The sequence below is a fragment of the Nycticebus coucang genome, chromosome 7, assembly GCF_027406575.1.
Source record: "Nycticebus coucang isolate mNycCou1 chromosome 7, mNycCou1.pri, whole genome shotgun sequence".
Classification (NCBI taxonomy): domain Eukaryota; kingdom Metazoa; phylum Chordata; class Mammalia; order Primates; family Lorisidae; genus Nycticebus; species Nycticebus coucang.
Window position 1 is genome coordinate 73,819,913 of NC_069786.1, and position 17,734 is coordinate 73,837,646.

The 17,734-nt window shown below is 41.0% G+C and overlaps 1 long non-coding RNA gene across 1 annotated transcript in view; it reads right to left on the minus strand.

Moving 5' to 3' along the window:
• Nucleotides 1-338: 338 nt before the first annotated feature.
• LOC128590195 (uncharacterized) overlaps nucleotides 339-17,734 on the minus strand; it is a 119,983-nt gene continuing 102,587 nt past the window's right edge. The window contains exon 3 of the long non-coding RNA XR_008381239.1: nucleotides 339-1,841. This is a non-coding gene — a long non-coding RNA (uncharacterized LOC128590195). The remainder of the gene's footprint in view (nucleotides 1,842-17,734) is intronic.

Below are 17,734 nucleotides of genomic sequence, written 5' to 3' on the forward strand. Positions count from 1 at the left end.
TATGCTGCCTCCCATAGATGTTAATGAAGGAATTCAGACAGACATGTCTGGGAGTTTGAGGAAAGACTAAGTTGAGTTAAAATATAGATTCTACCCATAAGATCCTTATAGTCTTTTAATAAAATGCCACAATTACCCATAGCCAGGGAGTAGCTAATGCTGCAGAACAGGCAGGCTAGATTGATCCACCCAATCTAAGGCAGAAAGTCCATGTTTCATTTTTTTACTTTATGCAAAATTGACATAATTTTTTAAAAAAAATAACTGATTAAAAAAACAGCTTCAATAAAGTATAATTGACATAGAATTAGGTCAGACATATAAAGTGTACAAACTGATATGTCCACACAAACCCCATGAAGTCATCACCACAATTGTGATAATGAACACATTCATCACTTCCAAAACTTTGCTTGTGCCTCAATTTTTATTTTTTTTTGAGACAGAGTATCACTCTGTCACCTAGGCTGAAGTGCAGTGGCCCAGTCACAGCTCATTGTATTCTCAGTTGTGCCTTGATTTTATTATTTATTTATTTTTTGAGATAGAGTCTCAAGCTGTTGCGCTGGGTAGACTACTGTGGCATCACAGCTCACAGCAACCTCAAACTCTTGGGTTTAAGCGATTCTCTTGCCTCAGCCTCCCAAGTAGCTGGAACCACAGGCGCCCAATACAACACCCGGCTATATATATGAATGAATGACTATATGTAATATATATACATATATATATATTAGAAATGACTATATAATTTTAGAATGACTATACTAGGTAGAGTGTGTGTGTGTGGGGGGGGTTTTAGTCTGACAATGAAGTTCGTGAGTTCATCCTAGGAAAAAGTGCTACATACCTCATTACTGAATGTCACTATGATGACCTTCAAAGTACTCCCCTTGGGAACCTAGGTACTGACACCAGCACCTAGTCCACCTGTCAAAGCAATTTTGAAACTCTTTCTCTGGAATGGTCTGAATATCATCAAAATATCTTCCTTTCAATAGTTCTTTTATCTTCTGGTAAAGAAAATGTCACTGGGGGCCAGAACAGGTAATTAAGGAGGGTGTTCCAATATGGTTATTTACTTTTAAAAACTCCCTCACAGACAGTGTGCATCAATGAGTTCCTTCAGGACCATTTTTGCACATACCTTTCTCATGCCAAGATTTCCTAACTGATTTTCTATCAATCTTGGTCTGTTATACTTCTCATACTCAGCCAATGATTTTGACACACAAGTCAATGAATTTTTGCAATGTTTTCATCAGTTCTGCTTGCTACTGGCCACCCTGACATCTCTTCATCAGTGAAGCTTTATGTCCCCTCAGAAACATGTTTAATCCATTTGTATACTGCCATTTTCTTCATGGCATTATCCCTATAAACTTAGACTAACATGTACTTGGTTTCATTTCTACTCTTGCCAAGTTTCACAAGAAATTTAATGTCTGTTGATTGCTCTAATCCAACCTCTGACTTTCTATGATGACACACAAAAACATGAGGCAACAATGAACACCACTCAGCAAGACACTGAGTGGTTGACATTGACATGAACACAGTTGTGAGACACTGATATACCAAGGTTATGAAAACTTACCATATTGTTTGTATAGTGCTATCAACATAGGGGCAGAGTGGTAAGTTCTCAGACTTAATTGTCAGATAATTACACACACACATAATTATGGTTTTAATTTGCATTTCCCAAATACTAAAGATGCTGACTATCTTTTCATGGCACAATGGTTTTAAAGTATAGGGCAGTGCCTGTAGATCAAAGGGATAGGGCGCCAGCCCCATATGTTGGAGGTGGTGGGTTCAAACCATGCCATGGCCAAAAACTGCAAAAAAAAAAAAAAAAAAGCATAATGTAATATTTTCTATACATTGACTGAGAGAAGGATTTCATCCTTACAATATGCTTTATTGATAGAAACCATTCTGTTATATAATCAAAGAGGAGTTATGGAAAGACAATACCATTAACTATTGATAAAATGACATAACAATCCAGAAAATATAAAATATCCATGTCAATGCAAATTTGAGTTCTTAAAAAGAAGAAATTACAAAATATTAAGGTTTTTTTGTTTGTTTTTGAGACAGAGTCTCACCTTATCGCCCTTGGCAGAGTGCCGTGACATCACAGCTCACAGCAACCTCTAACTCCTGGGCTTAGGCGATTCTCTTGCCTCAGCCTCCTGAGTGGCTGGGACTACAGGCGCCCGCCAAAACGCCCAGCTATTTTTGTTGCAGTTTGGCTGGGGCCATGTTCGAACCCACCACCCTCAGGTATATGAGGCCTGGTGCCCTCCCCACTGAGCCACAGGTGCCACCCAAAATACTAAGGTTTTTTTTATTTTCAACTGATGCCTCAGAATTTCCTCTGGTGCCATGGTCCTCTGATGAATCTGTACTCGTGTTTCCTGAACTGCATCAAGAAGGGTCAACTATTGTTTCTTTTTCTTCATTGACTGTTCTCTCTTTAAAATTCTATTTGTTACCACAGTTTTTTTTTTTAGACAGAACCTCAAGCTGTCACCCTGGGTACAATGCCGTGGTATCACAGCTCATAGCAACCTCAAATTCCTGGACTCAAGCGATTCTCCTGCCTCCGCCTCCCAGTTAGCTGGGACTACAGGCGCCCACCACAATGCCTGGCTATTTTTTGGTTGCAGCCATCATTGTTGTTCGGTGGGCTTGGGCTGGATTCGAACCTGCTAGCTCAGGTGTATGTGGCTGGCACCTAAGCCGCTTGAGCCACAGGCACCGAGCCTGTTACCACAGTTTTAATCAAATTGGTTGAAAGCATCTATTAATTTCCTTGTCACTACAATTTTATTTATTTATTTTTAGAAAAGGCCTAAACACTGAATAGACAGCTGTTTTGCGACAATACTGATTTGTGAGATAAAGGAAGACTTTTTGGTACACGTGACTTCTCCATGAGGGAACATTATGGAAACATTTCTTGACAGAGCTTGCCCAGTCTAGCCTCCTGGGGAGGTTAAGTACTATAGTAGCAAAAGGAAATATGTCTTTTCAATTGCCCACTCCAGTTAGAAGTTTTGATAATACCAACATTTGATCTCCTTATAATCCAATTTAACTTTAAAAAGCATTGTGTGTACTGCATGAAGTGCTCCACATGAAACTTGAGTTTATTGAGCACTATGTACCAAACTCTACTTCCAGACACCTTATGTATGTCATTACTAATACTCATAATAATCATTTTACAGGGCACGGCACCTGTGGCTCAAGCGGGTAAGGTGCCAGCCATGTACACCTGAGCTGGCAGGTTCGAATCCAGCCCAGCTGCCAAACAACAATGATGGCTGCAACCAAAAAATAGCCGGGCATTATGGTGGGTGCCTGTAGTCCCAGCTACTTGGGAGGCAAAGGCAGAAGAATCGCTTGAGTCCAGGAATTTGAGGTTGCTGTGAGCTGTGATGCTACAGCACTCTACTCAGGGTGACAGCTTGAGGCTCTGTCTCAAAAAAAAAAAATCATTTTACAGGTGATAAAGCTGAGTTCAATCTAATTCAGTAACTTGGCCAAGGTCACACAGCTCCATGATTTAGTAACTTGGCTAAGGTTCCATAGCAGAGCTCATGTGAAATCCTAGGTTTAGCTCTTTCCAAAAACCTTTGCTCTTTTCACTGAGCCAAGACACCTCCCAGTGCTCTGTGAATTATTAAACACCATAGGGATCATGATCTAAAATTTTTGTCAAGGACATAATTTGAAGGCTGAAGCATGAGTTTATGCTATTTTACACTATTGGGATATAATAAAACTAAATAAACTGTGCAATAATTTTCATGATGGAATTCAATTTAAGAGTTTTACATATTTGTTTTTCTTTTGATTGCTGCTTACTAACCCTGTATTATGGATCCAAATCTATAAATTCATTTTAAAAAAAAAAACCTGTGTCTGATTGCTAGTGGCTTATGAGTGAATTTGAAGAATATTACTCTAAGGAACATGATTCAGATTTTATAGTTCTGATTCCATGGGCCAAAGTTTAAAACCTTACTGCTAATCAGTGGCACATTCAGTCATGGACTTTACCCAAATTATCTCTTTTACTACGGATCACCTTTGTAATTTCAACATTTGTACCCTGCTCTGAGCAAACCATGCATTGATCATTCACTATTAAGTGAATGTCTTCCTTCTCAGAAGGCTTAAATAGAAGAGTGTGTTAGGAGAGTCACACCAATGTGGCTAAAAGAAGAAAGATAAGGTATCTTTTAAAAAATATAATATAATATAAAAATATTATAGTATCTTTAAAAATATAATAGACTTGATACAGATAGTCAAAAGATGTAGAGCAAAGCAGTTTAACTGAGCAAAAGATAAGGCCATAGGAAGATTTAAGAATAAAAGATAAAGACATATAATAAAAAAGTAACCTCACTTACATAATACATCAATCATTTTAATATAGAGCATTGTAATGACCAAAATTAACAGTTACCCAGTATTGTATCTATAGAAATATATTATGTTTACAGTTGTAGTATTCTTTTTTCTAAGAAATACTTTGTGAAGCAACTGAGATTTTAGCAATTAAATGACAATCATGTATTTTTAAAGTAATGCAAGTAAAAATTTCTATGGCTTATATTTTGATAAATCCTGCTGAGTACTATTGTGTAGAGAATGTAAGTGCTAAAGACAGATAAATCTGGGTTTAATTATTTACTAGGTGTGTGATCTTGAGAAAGTTGTTTCATCTCACTGACAATAGTTTTCTAGTCTGTAAAATGAAGATTGTTCTGAGGTTAACCAGCATAATGTATTTAAAGTTAGTTGTAGGGCGGTGCCTATGGCTCAATGAGTAGGGCGCTGGCCCTATATACCTGAGGTGGTGGGTTCGAACCCGGCCCCAGCCCCCAAAATAAATAAATAAATAAAGTTAGTTGTAAAGATGAAGAAGAGTTAAATCTTCTGAAATGATCACCTGAAAACAAAAAACTACATGAAAAGCACTGACATAAAAATAGACCACCATACATGTGCTCATCCATACATATAAAATCTTTAGTTCTTTTTATAAATACATGATATTTGGTATAATGAAAGGAAGTACTGGTCTGAATTTGAGAGACCTAGATCTTCTTCAAGATAAAAATAAAGGAATTGGCTTAGACTTAATTCCTCAAGAGTCAGAGACTGTGTTATTCATCTTCTTAGACTTACTCTTTTTTACTTCACTTGATATGCAGAGATACTTGGTAAACGTTTGGTAATTGGATGAATGATTCTATGAGTAAGCCTGTTGATTTCTAAGCTTTCTTCCAACATCAACACACTGCTTTTATAAGAAGATTATGGGAGAGAAAGTGTTGTATAAACACTATTTTGTGGTGGTGTGTTAGGGTACATATATTAAAATATTAATTGCTACTTAAAATATTAATTGCTACTTTGGCAAGACACCTAGGCTTTTATGTTAAAATGGGAAAGCTATATATTTCAGTTCATTTTGTATTTTTTTGTTATTAAGTATTTCATTCATTATAACATTCATTCAGGATAACATTCATTTTCTGCTCATTAAGGAATTTTCTGAGGCAAAGGAACATGACCTTGAGGAGGCCTCTGCAGTGTTGAGGCTTTGCACTGGTGTAAATGGAGTATCAGGCTCCATTTAGAATATATTGAAAAATATCTTGGAGATTTTTCCATACAATGTAGTACATATTATATCCTCATTCTCTTTCTATGCATTTCTTCCCTTTTTGTGGCTTTATAATATTCCATGGATGTGTCATGGTTTATTTGACTTGTTTCCTACTGAGGAACACTGGATTGTTTCCAATTTTGCTATTGCAAGTTGTTCTACAATGAATAACCTTGTTGTAGGTCTTTTTATAATTTTATTTTTAATCAACAAATAATTATATATATTTATAGGGTACAATGTGCTGTTATGATATATGTATAGGTTATGGAATGATTACATCAATCTAATTACTAAGTCATTTTATGTGCCAAGCATATTCACAGGATAAATTCACTTAAAAGGGGCTGTTGGGAGGTGGCACCTATGGTTCAAAGGAGTAGGGCACCAGCCCTATATACCGGAGGTGGTGGGTTCAAACCCGACCCCAGCCTAAAATTGCACAAAAAAAAAAAAAGGGGGGACTGTTGGGTCAAGAATATTTTACTGTCGGCTCGGTGCCCATAGCACAGTGGTTATGGCTGTAGCCACAGATACGAAGGCTGGAGGGTTCGAACCCAGCCTGAGCCAGCTAAACAACAATGACAACTGCAACAAAAAAATAGCCGGGGGGTTGTGGTGGGCGCCTGTAGCCCCAGCTACTTGGGAGGCTGAGGCAAGAGAATCACTTAAGCCCAAGACTTTGAAGTTGCTGTGAGCTGTGATGCCATAGTACTCTACCAAGGGCAACACAGTGAGACTCTGTCTCAAAAAAAAAATATATATATATATATTATACAATACATTATATATAATATACATATATAATATATGTAATATGTGATATGTTATGTTATATAATATGTATATTATATATGTATATTATATAATATATAATATATAATGTATATTTTTTACTGAATTCATTTATAATAATTTTTCAATTGAGTCTTTAGTTTTAAAAATCATACAATCATACTGTCTACAAACAGTGAAAGTATTTGTCTTACTTTACCATTTTTATACTTATGGTTTTTATAATGGCAAATTGTGATAGCTAATAGCTTCAGTAAAATTTTAAATAATAATGAGCACTCCTGTCTCATTCCTAACTTTAGTGAGACTGCCTCTGGCATTTCCCCACCAAGCAGAATCCTGGCTGGATATATTTTACTGTTTTAAAGAAATAGTCATCTGTTTCTATTTTATTAAGTGTATCTTGTCAGGTTGTTGAAATTATTAGCATTAACACTAACAACAGTAAAGCTATTCTGACCTATTTCCCCACCTTCCAGCCTCTCACTGACGTTTCCCAATGGCTGGTCCTAAGCAGAATCTAGAGGGGATGGGAGTCCCTAACAGTCCAGATCACTTTCCTACAGCACAGAGAAGGGGAGAGAAGAAGGGAGGAGAGCAGATCTGGAAGAGCAGATAGAGTATATAAAGTACAGAAGTCATTGGCAGATAACCAAATAGCCCCTCTCTTTATTAGTGAAAAAAGGATTTTACAGGTGGCAAAAGCAATTTTCTAGAAGCTAGTGGCATTAGCTTTGTTTATTTAAAAAAAGGGAAAGAAAAGTCTTGGGTCTTAATCTTAGGAATTTTTACACAGAAAGCTGCTGGTACTAATCTTTCTAGATCTAATGTTAGCAGGCATATGAATTGCATTTCCTGGTCTTAAACACACAGTCAGGATTGAGCTCCTTTAATGTAACGTCCCCTATGTCTCCGACCTTCCTTAAAAAATCCTGCCATTTCCTCCTCAGACCTGAAAATAATGTTCTAACATGGTATCAGACAGGTCAATTGTAGACTTTAGAACCAGACATCGTATCTTTTGGGAAGGATCCAGAAGGACATACCCGTTTTACTGGTACCTTGGCGTGTTCTCCTCAGGCTTGCCTGAGATGCCCCTGTGCATTAGCAGGCCTGGCTTTGAGGGCAGCAGTTTCACCTGACTCTACCCCATGATGCCCTACCCCATGGTTGCTTTCTGCCAGACATTTGGAAACTCTTCCAAACTCCAAAGCAACCCTGCCCCTCTGCTGCACAGACTGCAGATTTGGAAGACACCCTGGGTCATAGACAGACTTCCCAGATGAAATACAGGATGCCCAGTTTAATTTGAATTTCAAATAAGGAAAACTTTTTTGTACCAGTATATCCCAAACACTTCATGGGACATACTTGGATAAGTAAAAATGATTTGTTGTTTATGTGAAATTCAAATCCAGCTGGGTATCATGTCTTTTTCTTTGCTAAATTCAGCAACCTTCGTCACAGAGCTCTTCCCAAAATAACCCTCCACTATGCTTCCTGCCACTATCCATCCTCCCAACTCCATAGTTCCCCTGTAAGAATTATAAAAGTGTTAAGATAGCCTACGAGGGGTATTAACTATATAGGTCACAGTTAAGATTCATTTCTGAGGCCTTCATCTCTGACTTTAACCCCCATTACCAGAGATTATTTGTCATTTGAGCATTAAGGACATTTGAGTGGTATTAAAAACATGGGTTAATCATGAAAAATTTATATTCTAGCAGATGTGTGTAGGGGTAAGGATGGAGGTGGAGGTATTTGGGGTATCTTAAAACGATGCATGCAGGAAAGAGAATATTGAAGAGAAGGTATACTATCTGACAGTTTTGCCTGACTTCGAGATCCTTGCTTCCCTTTTTTCTTCCCTTCTTTATTCAACACATATCTACCCCCAGAGGTAGGGCATGAGCAAGAGGCTGGATTGCAGCTAAACAGAAAGCAGTGGGCACCGTGGAGGAAATACCTGCCAAGCAACCAAGGGCTGGGGGCAGAATAGCCTGGGAAGAGAAGTAAAACCAAGAAAAATTAAAAAATTAGGTGCTTGACATTTAAAGAAAAAAGTCCAAAGTTAACCAAGGGTGACTGCTTATTGCAAGATTCAAAACCCTGAATGACAAAACTTCTGAAAAAGGAAGTGATGGCAGCACGGGACACCCTGCTGACCTGTCTCTCTGTCTGAGTACTTCTCCATTCCCAACTTTTTTTTTTTTTTTTTTTGAGACTAGGGTCTCAGCTCTTTCCCTGGGTAGAGTGCTGTGGTGTTGTTTGAGGCTGACCTCAAACTTTCAAGCAATCCTCTTGCCTCGGTTTTTCTATTTTTAGTAGAGATGGGGTCTTGCTTTTGCTCAGGCTGGTCTTGAACCCATGAGCTCAAGCAGTCCACTTGCCTCGGCCTCCCAGAGTGCTAGGATTACAGGCTTCAGCCACTGTGCCCAGCCTGTTCCCAACTTTTACGCAGCCCCACATAGCAGACAAACAACACGCTCCCCGAAGGCTTTGTGAACGCTGGGCCACAGCTGACACAGTGGCCCTGTCTCTATAAAGTGCATAAACCAGACCATAGCCTTATTTTCTGAGACTGAAGACTCAGTATAACCAGCTTCCCTAAATGCTGTGGCCCAAGAGGCTATGAGTTCTATCAGTCATGAGGCAGACACAGTCTGGTTGCTCTCATGTGGCATCCAAGTGCATGTCTAAAGACAGAACGTTCAGAGGAGCCAGGCCTGGTAAACCATATTTGTGTTCGTTTCCCTACCTGGCATTTTTGAGCTGTCCCAACAGCCTTGGGGACCTTGCAGTAAAGGGCTGCTCAAGCCTGACCTGTAGAGGATAGAAGTTTTGGGCTCCCAGTAGAGCAGGGTCATCAATTTGTTCTAGTTTGTACATGACTTTGCAGGTTTGAACACTGAAAGGCCTACACTCCAGGAAATCCCACTATCCCAGGCAAACCAGGACGTTTGGTCATCCTAAAATCAAGACACCTAGGCTTTGGCACCTAAATACGTTATCAGATTCCTCATCTGTAAAACGCCAGGATTGACCAACCCAGCTTCTAATGTCACAGTCATATCTAATAGTCTATGATTCACCTTCATGCTCCTGAACTTACTCATCTATAACCTAACTCCCAAAGAATATTTACTTGATACAAGTCCTGAGTTCGAGTAATCTGATAAACTAATCCTCAGTGTGTTAACAGAAGAGGATGAGATGGTTCACAGTTGAATTTTAACAATGGCTCTGGGAGGAAGGCATACAGCTTATAGCTGAGTGTCTCTAATGGTGGGGAGTTCAGCTGGGGAGATGGGGTGCGTGGCCCTCTGGCATCCATGAGGAAGGAGAAAAGTATTTTTAGGCAGGCAGGCTTTAAGGAAGCCAGGTTGAGAGGGCTGGTTTCAGCTGCACAGCAGGAACGGGCCACAGGCAGAGCATTCTTATTTGACTTGAGCCATCTTTCAAACTATGACCTGAATAAAATCAGCAGTTGAAAATAGAGACTGGAAAAGAAAGGAAGTAGTCTACTGATACTACTACTTTTTTTTTTTTTTTTTTTTTGTAGAGACAGAGTCTCACTTTATGGCTCTCGGTAGAGTGCCGTGGCCTCACACAGCTCACAGCAACCTCCAACTCCTGGGCATAAGCGATTCTCTTGCCTCAGCCTCCCGAGTGATACTACTACTTTTTAAAAAATGCATTTGCTTTGAGCCTGAGTCTGCCCTTTGAAACACAGATACCCAGCTACCACTCCGGGTAGTTGAGAGTTCACACGTGGGAGTCACCACCTACTAACTCTGGAATGTTGGGCAAGTAGTATGTTGAATAATATGCATTTGCTGATATTTGATCCTTTTTGATCTACAAAAATAGGAATTCCACATGGTTCAACCAAATAACGTACTTCCCCTTTTCCTGGTTTTCCTTGCATGTGAAATGCAGATAGCCATCAACCTTTCAAGGACAGTGAGGACCAAATGAAAGAAGACACAAAAGGTGTTTGGAACAGTCCCTGGCTCACATCCGTGCTCAGTGATGTTGGCTATACTGCCACCACCATCAAGGCCGATGAAAGAAGCATGCAGGGCCATTAGCCTCTGTCTGCTGAACCCAGGGGGCCCAGATTCTTCCTGAGACATGAGATGGACAAACTAAGGTGAATTGGTCCCCTTAGCAGAACTGTAGAATTTCAATCTAATCCCAGGGTGAAAAAAGGAGAAGAGGTTCATGTCACAGATTTTTCAGGTCATTTTGAGGCTGAATGTTTGTTTTTCCTCCCAACACAATCAGTTCCAAAACATTGAGAGGGTTTTGCAATATATAGCCCTAGCTTTAGCCTTACTTCTGTTTGTAGCAACCACACAAGATGGTTGTCTTAGTCAATTTAATTTATACATACATACATGGGCATACATTGTGAAGCACATATAAAACAAACGAGATAGCAACGTCATTATCAGAATACAAAAAAATTACACTGAAGGGCCGGGCACAGTGGCTCACACCTGTAATCCTAGCACTCTTGGGAGGATGAGGCAGGTGAATTGCTTGAGCTCAGGAGTTTGAGACCAGCCTCAGCAAGAGCGAGACCCCGTCTCTATTGTGGCTCAGTGAGCAGGGCGCCAGCCCCATTTGCCGAGGGTGGCAGGTTCAAACCCAGCCCCGGCGAAACTGCAACAAAAAAATAGCCGGGCGTTGTGGCGGGCGCCTGTAGTCCCAGCTACTCGGGAGGCTGAGGCAAGAGAATCACGTAAGCCCAAAAGCCGGAGGTTGCTGTGAGCCGTGTGACACCACGGCACTCTACCGAGGGCAGTAAAGTGAGACTCTGTCTCTACAAAAAAAAAGAATAGAAAAAAGTAGCTGGGCATTGTGATGGGCACATGTAGTCTCAGAGGACTTGGGAGGCTGAGGCAAGACGATCTCTTGAGCCCAAGAGTTTGAGGTTGCTGTGAGCTATAATGACGCCAGGGCGCCAGTGTAAGACCCTGTCTTTTTTTTTTTTGCGGTTTTTGGCCAGGGCTAGGTTTGAACCCACCACCTTTGGCATATGGGACCAGTGCCCTTCCCCTTTGAGCCACAGGCACCACCAAGATCCTGTCTTAAAAAAAACAGGGTAGCACCTGTAGCTCAAAGGAGTAGGGCACCAGCCCCATATGCCGGAAGTGGTGGTTCAAACCCAGCCCCAGCCAAAAACTGCAAACCCCCCACCCAAAAACAAAGATTACATTGAATTTTTTTTCCTCAATAACTAACCAGAAGTAATAAAAAGAGAGGAAACATAAAACATTTGCTGTGGTATTATCATTATAATTAAGATTTATTAGATTAAGTAAACTCACTTGAACTTTTTTTTTTCTTTTGCAGTTTTTATTTTGGCCAGGGCTGGGCATGAACCCACTGCTACGCCGGATAAAGGGGCGGGCACCCTACTCCTTGAGCCACAGGCGCTGCCCTACTCACTTGAACTTTTTATAGCTCAAGGATTTTAGGAAATTGCTTCTTTACATATAAGTAGGAAATGCTTAGGTTTCCTTATATTTTTCTTCCCTGTAACACTCCTATGTTTTGCCTTTTCAGGTTTATTCCTTAGAGTTAAATCAATCAGTTTGTGAAAAAACAGAGAACACTGCAATCCTTAAGTAAAATGATAGCTGGGGGAACAGCTGGACTCCAAGGCCAGCACTTCCCCACTGCACAGATCCCACAGATATGATGTCAGAAATCTAAAGAAGAAAAGAAAAGAAAAGAACCTTGAATCTGGTTTGGTTTAAACTCTCTTAAGTAGGCTTCTTTCAAATGTGAGAAAGTTCAGCTCTCAACATGTATTAACAAAAGGTGTTTACGACAGAATGCCTGGTTATGCCTAATGATGGCTTTGCTCTTTGAATTAATTCCTTTCTGGTGACAAAGGCTGAGCTTTTGAACTTCTGGGTATGGATAGGCAGGGCATTTTTGCTTGGCTTGGCTCTCTTAAATGAGTAGAAAAGGCTTGGTTAGGCACCTGGTATTTTGTGGCCAGTAATTATACTACAATTGTTACTGCACATTACCGAAACTTCACTTTTTGACCATAAGCCAGGTGTACTCTTTAAAACAAACATCTTTTGAAAGTCTTGTGTGCTTTGAAATGATTTTAAAATCCGTCTGTAAATAGGATTTGGCGTAAGTCAGATTTTTAAAATAAAAGTTTTGCTTTAACGTACTATTCCTTTGCCTGTCACTTGGTGTGAGTCTCTTCAGCTCTTACAAGCAGGTTGGAATCTTTCCACTCAAGCCACCTGAATGCTTCCTTTTCCCTTCCTCAGTGTGGATGTACTCCTGTGCATGACATTCTCCCTCATTTACCCTCCCCCAGGGAACAGATTTACTCTAGCGTCTGTGCTCATAACTGAGTCAGAGTAAGTGATAAACACTTAAAAAGCCAGAAAAACAAATCATCTTTTCCACATTTAGAAGACTAGTGAATTATCTATGGGCAGGCTCTCACAACTATGGGTCTTCTGAGAAGACCAGGTCCCCAATTCTTAACTGAAAACTTGATCACTAACCTGTTAGGATCAAGCCATCAGGGGTGGAGCCATAGGGTTGACCTGCGTGGGTGGGATGGTACCTTTAAAGACCCATCAGGCAGGAGGGGGCCTGACCTGATAGTTCTCAAATACAAGAACTTCCATCAGTGCCTCTTCCCCTCACTGTTAGTTTCAGAACAATGACACAAATACTCACCTCACAAGGACCTGGTGAAGTCAAATGTGGTACACATGTGATTGAGAAGTGGGTTTTTTCTTGGTATTCCCCTATCTACTCTTCCCTGGTTCCATGCTCTGGACAGCAGGCCCTGCTGCAATGCCTCAAGGTGGGGAAACAATGTGACAGGATAAACAGCAAGATAAAAAATAGTTTTTTTATAACAAAAAACTGTGAGTTTTTGTGTTATAAAAACTCTCAGAGGACTAGGAACACAGCCAAAGTATTCAAAAGAAAAAGGTTCGAGGAGAGTGGGGTTTCTTTGGAAGGCCAGAAACACTTCCCTCTGCCAGAGGGAGGAAAGGTAGATAAAAAGTACGAGGGCAAAGTACTAGGTGGGTCCTTTCCTACGACCTGCCTCTCTCCTTCAGGAGATGTAAGGCCTGAAGAGAACAGTGGCTTCCTAAACCTTGGAGTGGCCCCAGGGAGCTTCAGGATACACGGGTTATATGGACCGGAAGGAGGCACAGATGCCTCTGACCACAGGAACTGTAGACATCTTGGTTGGTGTCCCCCTAAAAGAGCCGACTCAAGGAACTAATGGATTTCCCAATACCTTGGCACGACCTAATAACACATCTTCAAAGGAGAAATACCAAAATGACGGAAGTCATTGCTAACACCTTCCAACATAGAGGAGGAGCTTGAAATAAATTAGGTTGATTAGTAGAAGAATAAAGATGGATTCCTAGCATACCTGAATTTGTGCACCGGAATATGTGCACCCAATTGGAGCTTTTGGGTAAGACAGTGTGGTGTACTGGAGAGATCACTAATCTGAGAGTGAGAGAAGGAAAGCTCTGTCATTTATTCTTCTGGGTCTCAGGGTCCTAATCCATCAAATGAGAGTGATAAAATCTATTCTGACAACTGTTAGTCCTGCTTTGAAGATTGGGATGCGGCATGTGGATGTCACAGAATAGTGTGAGGCAACAGGCAGCTACAGAGTATCAAAGGCAACGCATAATGAGAAGAAAAATACTAGGTAATAATTCTAGCATGTACGAACATGTAGCAAAAGCGTCTAGATACTCATCAATTTCATTTTCTCTTAGTGGCACACAAAAATACATTTCCCAGCCTTCCTTGCAGTTAAAACGAGGCCATGTGATTGCATTCTGGCTAATGGAATTTGGTAGAAGTAATGGACGGTGCGGTCAGACCCAGCCACAGATCCTACCCTCCATGGCATCTGTTGAGGCCAAATGTTGAAGATAATGGCATTTTAAGATGAAAGGAGCCTGAATCCCCAAGTCACCACTTAAAGGAGTTGCCCAGGAGAGCTCCCTCCCTACACTGAATTGTGATGCACGATATAAACTATTATTTGGGGTTTTATGTTAATGCAGCCCACGTAGCCTATCTTAACTAACACTGTGCTATAATAATAAGATAATCACAGAATATATATACTCAACAGGTATGTGTACATATACTTATATATGAGATGTATATATAAGGAGTGGCTCCTTCATGAGATATATACATCTCAATACCTTTCCTTTTATGTTACAAAGAACATAAAATTTCAATTTGTGCTGTTCTTAGGCAAAGATGTCACAAGGAAGTCATGGTGACATTCAAGTTTGCGTCTGGCTTGCTCAGTGGAAGCACATTTGTCTGGAAATCTGAGGGAAATCTCTCCGTTGGAGTTGACAGACAACTGGGCCCTTTGTACCAGTTCATCTCAGCTGCTAAGGTTTCACTTTGTGTAATCGGCTGCATGAGTGTCAGCTTGGAGACAACCCTGTCCCTCCTCTTCTCAAACTCCTCAGGGACACTCAGCGTTCTAACCGGGAGGACCCAGGAGATACTCTCAACTCCAGCCAAGTCGAGAAGCCTGTTCTATAGGGAGCACAGCTGTTACAAAACATCTCAAAGCATGTTTGCTTATTGCTATGTCCGTTCCGAAACAGTTCAGACATGCACATATTTGCTGCTTAACTTTCTGCTAAAGCCATCATAACAATTGATACCACAGACTCTGCCCAGAGACTGAAACCACCCTGCAGCCCTTCAAGGCTGCCTAATTACAGATGGTAGGACAGTGGAGCTTTTCCTGGAAACCACCCTCTCTTTGTCCAGGGGTGGTAAGAAAGCTTAGTTATCTGCAAGGTCTTGGACTTCAAATTACCTCTGCTGCAAGCCTGGGCATCACCCCTCTCCAGATAAGGCTTTATTCTAACCTAACACCTTGAGATCCCTAGGGAGGGCTGGGCATTTCATCCTTCCACTTAACAAAGACTACCCTCCTTTGGACCAGTTAATTGGCTTTAATCCCTGGCAAAGAATGTTGCCTGAGTGAGCACACAGACTCTGGCCAATGGTTATACAAACTGTGTGAGGAACTACGAATACAGTGAGAAATGTGTGAGCACAACTGAATGAAATCTGAAGGCTCTCATCCCACTGCAGGCTGTTAAGAGCGGCTGTAACCATTATCTTCATAGACCCATTTGAGGCTAAAGGCATCTCCGCCATTCCCTAGCACTTAGAAATTCTAACCTGCACTGTCCACTACCGTGACCAGCTCCCTTTACCTCACTGAACTCTCTTTCCTACCATTAGGACTGGTATAAGTTAAAATGTGTTCCCGCAAAGAGATACATCAAGGTCCTAACTGTCAGTATCCGAGAATGTGACCTTATTGGGAAACAGTGTCATTGCTGATAATTAGTTAAGATGGTTATACGGGAGTAGGTTAGCCCTTAATCCAACGTGACTGGTGTTTATTTATTTTTTTGTGAAGCAGGCCCAGGCTGGGTTCGAACCTGCTACCCCTGGTGCACAGGGCTGGCACCCAGCCAGACTGGTGTTCATTTAGAAAACTGTGAAGACAGAGAGAGAGCGCGCACGCGTGCGGATGTGTGCGCGCATGATGTGAAGACAGAGACAGAGATTGGAGTGATGTGTCTCTAAACCAAGGAAAGCCAGTGATTGCCAGCCATTGCCAGAAGCTAGGAAAGAGGCTTGGGACAGATTCTCCCTTAGAGACCTCAGAAAGAACCAACCCTGCCAAAATCTTGCCTTTGGACTTCAGCTTTCAGAACTGTGAGAGTATAAACTTTTGTTATTTTACATCACCCAGTTGTGAAATGTTGTTATGGTAGCCTAGGAAACAAATACAAGGCTAGACAGCCTTTTCTGAGCCTGGATTCTATGGCAAGACCACAGCCAGTGTCCTCTTTCCAGCATCTTTGCCCCATGCAGCCAGTCTCACCAATCCCAGCCTTGGATAGGGCACATCATCTAATTACTCTGTTCCTCGGTTGTCAAAGTGACAGCAAAATGAGATGAATCGGTTATGCTACAAAGTCACTGTCTCCAACCACAACTTGACCTCCTCTGAGCCTGAGCAATCTATCATCACATTGAACTAAGTATCACAGAGGTTCTCATGGTATGAAATAAAAACTTTGCCTTTTTATTTCATTTGAAATGTATTTAACTTCTAAAAACATTAGAGAGTGATAGGGAATTTTTATGTTTTGCATTTTCCTTTGAGTAGTGTCACTTGCCTGAGGTTAATAAGTAGGAAAACTTGGATTTGAATCCAGGTCTGCCTGACTCCAGAAACTGCTCTCTCCATCCTGTTCCGTGCCAGCTTCTTATCTCCTCACTCCACTAAAATTGCTCTTTAGATGGTCACCAAAGGCCATTTAGTTGCCAAATCTGATGTTTTTTCCTAATTCTTTGTTTTCATATCCTTGGTGGCACTGGAAATTGACGACTTCCTCTACTTTCTTGAGATTGTTTACTCCTTCTGCATCTGCTGCTGTTGTGGGCCTGTCCTCTCACTGACTGCTCCTCCTCCAGCTCCACTTCCTTCTTCCTCTCAGTAGTATGGGTGTGCCCCAAGGTCATCTGGGGCCATCTTTTGACCCTCTCTGTGTGCTCTCTTGGTCATTTAATTCAATCTCTTATCTTCTGTTGATATAATCTTACAGGGTATCTGACAAATCTTTCTAGCCCTGAGATTTTTTCTGCACATCCACATTCTAGCTGCCTCCTAGACATGACTGCCTGATCGTCTTGCTGCTTTAAACTCAACATATAAACAAACAAGTTCATTAAGTTCCTCCTGCTAGACCTGCTGTGTCTTTACTTTTATGTGTATCTTCCTACCCACTGAAGTGAGAGATTCCTTCCCTCATCTTGTCTTCCACCTGCAATCCAGGTCAACTTCAGTCAATTCTGACCACCCCAATGTCTCCTATCTTTTCTTCCAGTTCCCACTACCACCTTTACCTTCCTTACCCCTTCACTATATAAATCAGTACCATGCCAGGCATCTGATGGAAATTCAGCAAATGACAACTATTGTTATTACAGCCGTCTCTCTTCCTTCTAATGTCTGTCACACCTGGTTGTCAATCCAGTTTTAAAAGCATGGTTGTGAGCATGCCAGTTTCCTCATCAGAAACCTTCAGTGGCTTCCTACTGCCCAAGTATAAAGTCCAAACTCATTGCCTCATGTAAACCCTGCATATAACC